The sequence below is a fragment of the Aphelocoma coerulescens genome, unplaced genomic scaffold (genome assembly GCF_041296385.1).
Source record: "Aphelocoma coerulescens isolate FSJ_1873_10779 unplaced genomic scaffold, UR_Acoe_1.0 HiC_scaffold_289, whole genome shotgun sequence".
In the NCBI taxonomy this organism is placed as follows: domain Eukaryota; kingdom Metazoa; phylum Chordata; class Aves; order Passeriformes; family Corvidae; genus Aphelocoma; species Aphelocoma coerulescens.
This window is the reverse complement of record NW_027183633.1, coordinates 33,282-42,109: the sequence shown is the minus strand read 5'-3', so window position 1 is coordinate 42,109 and position 8,828 is coordinate 33,282. Positions and strand designations below refer to the sequence as shown.

General features: G+C 52.6%; 1 long non-coding RNA gene across 1 annotated transcript; it reads left to right on the top strand.

The window, feature by feature from the left end:
- Window positions 1-308: 308 nt before the first annotated feature.
- On the top strand, window positions 309-8,562 carry LOC138101412 (uncharacterized). Its single transcript, XR_011147132.1, has 4 exons — window positions 309-435; window positions 1,892-2,041; window positions 3,684-3,869; window positions 8,475-8,562. It is a non-coding gene; the product is annotated as an uncharacterized lncRNA (long non-coding RNA).
- Window positions 8,563-8,828: the final 266 nt, after the last annotated feature.

Below are 8,828 nucleotides of genomic sequence, written 5' to 3'. Positions count from 1 at the left end.
TGAATTTCCGGGGGATTTGGGGTCTCTGGGGGTGATTTTGGGGCGTTTTTTGGGGGTAATTTTGGGGTGATTTTGGGGCCTTTTTGAGGCGATTTTGGGGCGTTTTTGGGGCCTTTTGGGGCCTTTTTGAGGTGAATTTTGGGGCGATTTTGGCGCTTTTTTGGGGGCGATTTTGAGGTGACTTTGGGGCCTTTTTGAGGTGATTTTGGGGCGATTTTGGGGGTGATTTTTGGGGTGGTTTTTGGGGGGGGGGGTCTCTCTCCCCCTCCCCTGACGCCCCCTCCCCCACCCAGAGCCGTGGCCCGGCGCCTTTGGGGCCCCTCCCCCCGCCCCTCCCCCACCCCCGCGCGGCCCTTCTGGGTCAGCCCCGGGCTGGGGGGGGAGGGGCGGCCCCGGGGGGTCCTGGCGGCGACTTTGGGGGAGCTGCGCGAGCAGGTGGGGACCCCCCCCCCCCCGTTAATTAACCCTAATTAACGCCAATCACCCCGAATTTAACGCTAATTTATGCTGATTTATGCTAATTTATGCTAATCGACCCCTGAAATCCCCCCCAACCCCTCCCCCCGCTCCTCAGTTCCCTCCCAAATGCCCCCAAATCCCCCCTTTTTCCCCCAAAATCCCACCGGGTTTTCCCCAAAACCTCCCCCGAAACCCCAATTCCCCCCCCAAAAATCCCATTTTTTCCCCAAATCTCCCCTTTTCCCCCCAAAATTCCTTTTTGTCCTCCCCTTTCCCTGCCCCAAATCCCCCAAAGTCCCCGAAATTCCCCTTAAATCCCCCCAAAATCCCCCCAAATCCCCCAAAATCCCCCCAAATCCTCCCTAAATCTCCCCAAATCCCCCCAAATCCTCCCAAAATGCCCCAAATCTCCCCCAAATCCCCCCAAATCCCCCCAAATTCCCTCTCACCCCCCCCAAATCCTCCCTAAATCCCCCCAAATCTCCCAACTCCTCCCAAAATGCCCAAATCCCCCAAATCCTCCTAAATTCCTCTAACCCCCCCAAGTCCCCCCTAAATCTCCCCCAAATCCCCCCTAAATCCCCCAAATTCCCTCTCACCCCCCATATTCCCCCCAAATCCCCCAAAATCCCCCCAAATCCCCCCAAATCTTCCAAAATTCCCCCAAATGTCCCCCAAATCCTCCCAAATTCCCCCAAATCCCCTTAAATTCCCACAAATGCCCCAAATCCCCTCAAATCTCTGCCCAAAATCCCCCAAATCTCCCCAAAATTCCCTCTCAACCCCCAAATCCTCCCAAACCCCCAAATCCCCCAAATCTCCCTCAAATCCCCCAAATTCCCCCAAATCTCCCAAATTCCCCTAAATCCCCCCAAATCCCCCCTACATCCCCCAAAATCCCTCCAAATCCCCTCAAATCTCCCCAAAATTCCCTCTCAGCCCCCCAAATCCTCCCCAAATCCCCCCACATCCTCCAAAATCCACCAAATCCCCCCAAAATGCCCCCCAAAATCCCCAAATCCCCCCCAAATCCCCTCTAATCCCCCAAAATCCCCAAATCCCCCCAAATCGCCCTCAATCCCCCCAAAATCCCTCTCACCCCCCAAATCTCCCCTAAATCCCCCGAAATCTCCCCAAAATTCCCAAATCCCCCCAAATTCCCTCTCACCCCCCCAAATCTCTCCCAAATCCCCCCAAAACCACCCCCCAAATCTCCCCAAATCCCCCCCCAATTCTCTCTCACCCCCCCAAATCCCCCCAAATCCCCAAATCCCCCAAAATCCCCCCAAATCCCCCCCTAATCCCCCCAAAATCCCCAAATTCCCCCCAAATTCCCCCCAAATCCCCCCAAATCTCCCCATCCCCCCAAATCTCCCCCAAATCCCCCCAAATTCCCTCTCACCCCCCCCCAAAATCCCCCCCACCCCCCCAGGCGGGCTCGGTCCTGGGGCTGCCCCTCCCCCTCTCGCTGGTGGTGGCCGAGGACGGGACCCTGGTGGAGGACGAGGCGTTTTTTGGGACCCTCCCCCCCCACACCCCCCTGCTGGCCCTGGGGCCGGGGCAGCGCTGGGAGCCCCCCGAGGTGAGACCCCCGCCCCAAAAATCCCCCAAAGGAGCCCCCGAAACGGCCCGAAATCGCCAAAAACCGCCCCAAAACCGCCCCGAAAATGCCCGAAATCGCCAAAAACCGCCCCAAAACCGTCCCGAAAATGCCCGAAATCGCCAAAAACCGCCCCAAAACCGTCCCGAAAATGCCCGAAATCGCCAAAAACCGCCCCAAAACCGCCCCGAAACGGCCCGAAATCGCCAAAACCGCCCCAAAACCGCCCCGAAAATGCCCGAAATCGCCAAAAACCGCCCCAAAACCGCCCCGAAAATGCCCAAATCCCCCCGAAACGGCCCAAAACCACCAAGAAATGTCCTAAAACCGCCCCAAAACCACCAAAATTCCCCAGAAACCCCCCCGAAACTGCCCCAAAACCACCAAGAAATGCCCTAAAAACTCCCCGAAAGCACCAAAATCCCCCCAAAACTGCCCCAAAACGGCCCAAACCCACCAAGTAATGCCCTAAAACCGCTCCAAAACCTCCAAAATCCCCCAAAACCACCCCAAAACCACCAAAATCCCCTAGGAACTGCCCCAAGACGGCCCAAAACCACCAAGAAATGCCCGAAAACCTCCCCGAAAGCACCAAAATCCCCCAAAGGAGCCCCGAAACGGCCCCGAAACTGCCCAAAATCGCCAAAAACCGCCCCAAAATTGCCAAAAAACGCCCTAAAACCGCCCCGAAAATGCCAAAATCCCCCAAAACTGCCCCAAAAAGGCCCAAAACCACCAAGAAATGCCCTAAAACCTCCCTGAAAGCACCAAAATCCTCCAAAACTGTCCCAAAACCGCCAAAATTCCCCCAAACTGCCCCGAAACTGCCCCAAAATGCCCCAAACCCACCAAGAAATGCCCTAAAACCGCCCAAAAACCACCAAAATCCCTTGAAACCACCCCAAAACCACCAAGAAACGCCCCCAAACCATCAAATCCCCCAAAACTGCCCCAAACCCGCCATAATCCCCCAAAACTGCCCCAAAACGGCCCCAAAACCACCAAGAAATGCCTGAAAACCACCCCCAAACCACCAAAATCCGTTGAAACCACCCCAAAACTCACCAAAATCTCCCCAAACCACCCAAAGTCGCCCTAAAAGATCCTAAAATTCCCCTTAAAACACCCCAAAAACCCCTCTAAGACCCCCCAAACCCCCCAAAATCCCCCCAAAAACCCCTCTAAAACCCCCCCAAAATCCCCCCAAACTTCTCTAAGACCCCCCAAACCCCCCAAAATCCCCTCAAAACCCCTCTAAGACCCCCCAAGCCCCCAAAACCCCCTTTAAGACCCCCCAAAATCCCCCCCAAACTTCTCTAAGACCCCCTCAACCCCCCAAATCCCCCCAAACCCCCAAAATCCCCCCAAAATCCCCCCCAAACCCCTCTAAGACTCCCCAAAATCCCCTCCAAACCCCTCTAAGACCCCCCCAAGCCCCCAAAATCCCCCCTAAACTTCTCTAAGACCCCCCCAAACCCCTCTAAGACTCCCCAAAATCCCCTCCAAACCCCTCTAAGACCCCCAAGCTCCCCCAAATCCCCCCTAAACCCCTCTAAGACCCCCCCAACCCCCCAAAATCCCCCCCAGCCCCCCCTCTGACGCCCCTCCCCCCCTCTCCCCGCAGGCCGGGGGGCTCCCCCCGCGCTGGAGCTGGGGGGGGGTCCCGGGGGGGTCCCCGAGGGTCCCCCGAGGTTGCCCGGCTGTCCCTGCTGGTGGCCAAGGACGACCCCCGCGGGCGGCTGCGGCTCTCGGCCCAAATCCGGGGGGTCCGCTGGGAGCTGGGGGGGCTCGGCCCCGAGCGGCTGCTGAGGTACGGGGGGGGGGGAAGGGATCCCCAAAAAAAACCCCCCCAAAATCTGCCCCAAAATCCACCAAAATCGCCCCAAAATCTGCCCCAAATTCCACCCGAATCGCCTCAAAAATCCCCCCAAAATCTGCCCCAAAATCCACCAAAATCTGCCCCAAATTCCACCCGAATCACCCCAAAAATCCTCTCAAAATCTGCCCCAAAATCCACCAAAATCTGCCCCAAATTCCACCCGAATCACCCCAAAAATCCCCTCAAAATCTGCCCCAAATTCCACCCGAATCGCCTCAAAAATCCCCCCAAAATCTCACCCAAATTCCAGCCCCAAATCCCCCCCAAAGCCCCCCAAAATGTTCCCCAAATTCCACCCGAATCCGCCCCAAAATCGCCCCAAAATCTGCTCCAAATCCACCCAAATCACCCCAAAATCTGTCCCAAATTCCACCCGAATCACCTCAAAAATCCTCTCAAAATCTGCCCCAAAATCCACCAAAATCTGCCCCAAATTCCACCTGAATCACCCAAAAATCCTCTCAAAATCTGCCCCAAAATCGCCCCAAAATCTGCTCCAAAATCCACCCAAATCACCCCAAAATCTGTCCCAAATTCCACCCGAATCACCTCAAAAATCCCCTCAAAATCTGCCCCCAAATCCCCTCAAAATCTGCCCCAAATTCACCCGAATCACCCCAAAAATCCTCTCAAAATCTGCCCCCAAAATCCACCAAAATCTGCCCAAATTCCACCTGAATCACCCCAAAAATCCTCTCAAATCTGCCCCAAAATCGCCCCAAAATCTGCTCCAAAATCCACCCAAATCACCCCAAAATCTGTCCCAAATTCCACCCGAATCACCTCAAAAATCCCCTCAAATCTGCCCCCAAATCCCCTCAAAATCTGCCCCAAATTCCACCCGAATCACCCCAAAAATCCTCTCAAAATCTGCCCCAAAATCCACCAAAATCTGCCCAAATTCCACCCGAATTGCCTCAAAAATCCCCTCAAAATCTGCCCCAAATCCCCTCAAAATCTGCCCCAAATTCCACCCGAATCACCCCAAAAATCCTCTCAAAATCTGCCCCAAAATCCACCAAAATCTGCCCCAAATTCCACCCGAATCACCCCAAAAATCCCCTCAAAATCTGCCCCAAATTCCACCCGAATCGGCTCAAAAATCCCCCCAAAATCCAACCCCAAATCCTGCCAAATTCTCACCCAAATTCCAGCCCCAAATCCGCCCAAATCCCACCCCAAAATCCCCCAAAATCCCCCCAAAATCTGCCCAAATCCCCTCAAAATCTGCCCCAAATTCCACCTGAATCACCCCAAAATCTGCCCCAAAATCCACCCGAATCGCCCCAAAATCTGCCCCAAATTCCACCCGAATCGCCTCAAAAATCCCCCCAAAATCTGCCCCAAAATCTGCCCCAAATTCCACCCGAATCGCCCAAAAATCCCCTCAAAATCTGCCCCAAAATCCACCCAAATCACCCCAAAATCGGCCCCAAATTCCACCCGAATCGCCTCAAAAATCCCCCCAAAATCTCACCCAAATTCCAGCCCCAAATCCCCCAAAATCTGCCCCAAAATCCACCCCAAATCACCCCAAATTCTGCCCCAAATCACCCCAAAAATCCACCAAATTCAACCCCAAATCAGCCCAAATCCTCCAAAAAATCTCCCAAAATCTCCCCCAAAATCTGCCCCAAATGTCCCCGAATTCCACCTGAATCCCCCCAAAAATCCCCCAAAATCTGCCCCAAATCCCGCCAAATTCTCACCCAAAATCTGCTCCAAATCACCCCAAAATCCCCCCAAAATCTGCCCCAAATCCCAACCGAATCACCCCAAAAATCCCCCAAAAATCCCCCAAATTCCAGCCCCAAATCCCCCCCCAAAATCTGCCCCAAATTCCACCCGAATCACCCCAAAAGTCCCCCCAAAATCCCCCCAAAATGTTCCCAAATTCCACCCGAATCCGCCCCAAAATCGCCCCAAAATCTGCCCCAAAATCCACCCAAATCCCCCCAAAATCTGCCCCAAATCACCCCAAAATCTCACCCAAATTCCAGCCCCAAATCCCCCAAAATCTGCCCCAAAATCCACCCAAATCACCCCAAAATCTGCTCCAAATTCCACCCGAATCACCCCCAAAAATCCCCAAATCTGCTCCAAATCCCGCCAAATTCTCACCCAAAATCTGACCCAAATTCCACCTGAATCACCCCAAAAATCCCCCCAAAATCTGCCCCAAATCCCCCCAAAATCTCACCCAAATTCCAGCCCCGAATTCCCCCAAAATCCCCCCAAAATCCCACCCAAATCCCGCCAAATCTCACCCAAAATCTGACCCAAATTCCACCTGAATCACCCCAAAAATCCCCCCAAAATCTGCTCCAAATCACCCCAAAATCTGCCCAAATTCCACCCAAATCACCCCAAAATCTGCCCCAAATTCCACCCAAATCACCCCAAAATCTGCCCCCGGGGTGATTTCGGGTTGGTTTTTGGTTTTTTGGGTTTTTGGGGGTTTTTTTGGGTGTTTTTGGGGGATTTTGGGGTGTTTTTTGGGGTGGATTTCGGGGTGGTTTTTTGGGTGTTTTTGGGTTGTTTTTTGGGGTTTTTGGGTTTTTTTTTTTGGTGGTTTTTGGGGATTTTGGGGTTTTTTGGGGTGGATTTCGGGGTGATTTCGGGTGGATTCCGGGGTGCTTTTTGGTGTTTTTGGGTTGTTTTTTGGGGTTTTTGGGTGGATTTCGGGGTGTTTTTTGGGGTGATTTCGGGGTGTTTTTTGGGGTGATTTCGGGGTGTTTTTTGGGGTGATTTTGGGGTGTTTTTTGGGGTGATTTCAGGGTGGTTTTTTGTTTTTTTTTGGGGTGGATTTCAGGGTGTTTTTTGGGGATTTCGGGGTGGTTTTTTTGGTGTTTTTGGGTTGTTTTTTGGGGTTTTTCGGGGTGATTTCGGGGTGTTTTTTTGGACTTTTGGGGTGGATTTTGGGGGTTCCTGGGTGTTTTTTGGGATGGATTTCGGGGTGCTTTTTGGGGTTTTTGGGTTGGATTTTGGGGTGTTTTTGGGGGTTTTTTTGGGTGTTTTTCGGGGTGGATTTTGGGGTATTTTTGGGGGGTTTTTTGGGTGTTTTTCGGGGTGGATTTTGGGGTGTTTTTTGGCGTTTTTGGATTGTTTTTTGGGGTGATTTCGGGGTGTTTTTTTGGGGATTTCGGGGTGTTTTTCTGGGGATTTCGGGGTGTTTTTCGGGGTGGATTTCGGGGTGCTTTTTGGTGTTTTTGGGTTGTTTTTTGGGGTTTTTGGGATGGATTTTGGGGTGTTTTTCGGGGTGTTTTTCGAGGTTTTTCGGGGTGTTTTTTGGGGTGGATTTCGGGGTGGTTTTGAGGTGGTTTTTTGATGTTTTTGGGGTTTTTGGGGTGGATTTCGGGGTTTCTGGGGTGGATTTCGGGGTGGTTTTTGGTTTTTTCGGGGTGTTTTTTGGGTTTTTTTTGGGTGTTTTTTCGGGTTTTTTTCAGGGTGTTTTTCGGGGTGATTTTGGGGTGTTTTTTGGGGTGGATTTCGGGGTGTTTTTTTGGGGATTTCAGGGTGTTTTTTGGGGTGGATTTCGGGGTGGTTTTTTGGGTGTTTTTGGGTTGTTTTTTGGGTTTTTGGGATGATTTTGGGGTGGTTTTTGGGGTGGATTTCGGGGTGGTTTTTTTGGTGGTTTTGGGTTGTTTTTTGGGGTTTTTGGGGTGGATTTCAGGGTGTTTTTTTGGGGTGATTTCGGGGTGTTTTTTGGGGTGGATTTCAGGGTGTTTTTTGAGGTGATTTCGGGTGGTTTTTTTGGTGTTTTTGGGTTGTTTTTTGGGGTTTTTGGGAAGGATTTCGGGGTGTTTTTGGGGGTGTTTTTCGGGGTGATTTCAGGATTTTTTCGGGGTTTTTTGGGGTGTTTTTTGGGGTGGATTTCGGGGTGGTTTTGAGGCGGTTTTTTGATGTTTTTGGGGTTTTTGGGGTGGATTTCGGGGTTTCTGGGGTGGATTTCGGGGTGGTTTTTGGTTTTTTCGGGGTGTTTTTTGGGTGTTTTTCGGGGTTTTTTTGGGTGTTTTTCGGGGTGGATTTTGGGGTGTTTTTTGGGGTGGATTTCGGGGTGTTTTTTGAGGTGATTTTGGGGTGTTTTTTGGGGTGATTTCGGGGTGGGTTTTTTGGTGTTTTTGGGTTGTTTTTTGGGGTTTTTGGATGGATTTCGGGGTGGTTTTTTTGTGTTTTCGGGGTATTTTTTTGGGGGTTTTTCGGGGTGTTTTTGGGGTGTTTTTCGGGGTGTTTTTTTTGTGTTTTCGGGGTTTTTTCAGGGTGGTTTTTTGGGTGTTTTTGGGTTGTTTTTTGGGGTGTTTTTGGGGTGATTTCGGGGTGTTTTTTTGGTGTTTTTGGGTTGTTTTTTGGGGTGTTTTTGGGGTGGATTTCGGGGTGGTTTTTTGGTGTTTTTGGGTTGTTTTTTGGGGTGATTTCGGGGTGTTTTTTTTGTGTTTTCGGGGTGTTTTCGGGGTTTTTTCAGGGTGTTTTTTTGGGTGTTTTTGGGTTGTTTTCCGGTGTTTTTGGGGTCGCTGAGCCGCCGTCCCCCCTCCCCAGGGAGCTGCTGCGGCTCCTGGCGGGGCTGGCGCGGGCCCTGGGCCAGGCCCTGCTCGGGCTCTCGGCCTCGCTGCGGCCGCTCCTGGAGGGGCCCCCGAGCCCCGGGCAGCGCCGCTGACCCCGCCCGCTCCCGCTTAAACCACGCCTAAACCCCGGAAACCCCGCCTAAACCCCGGAAACCACGCCCAAACCCAGGAAACCACGCCTAAACCCCGGAAACCACGCCCACTCCCGCTTAAACCACGCCTAAACCCCGGAAACCCCGCCCACCTCCCCTTAAACCATGCCCAAACCCCGGAAACCACGCCCACTCCCGCTTAAACCACGCCCAAACCCCGGAAACCACGCCTAAAC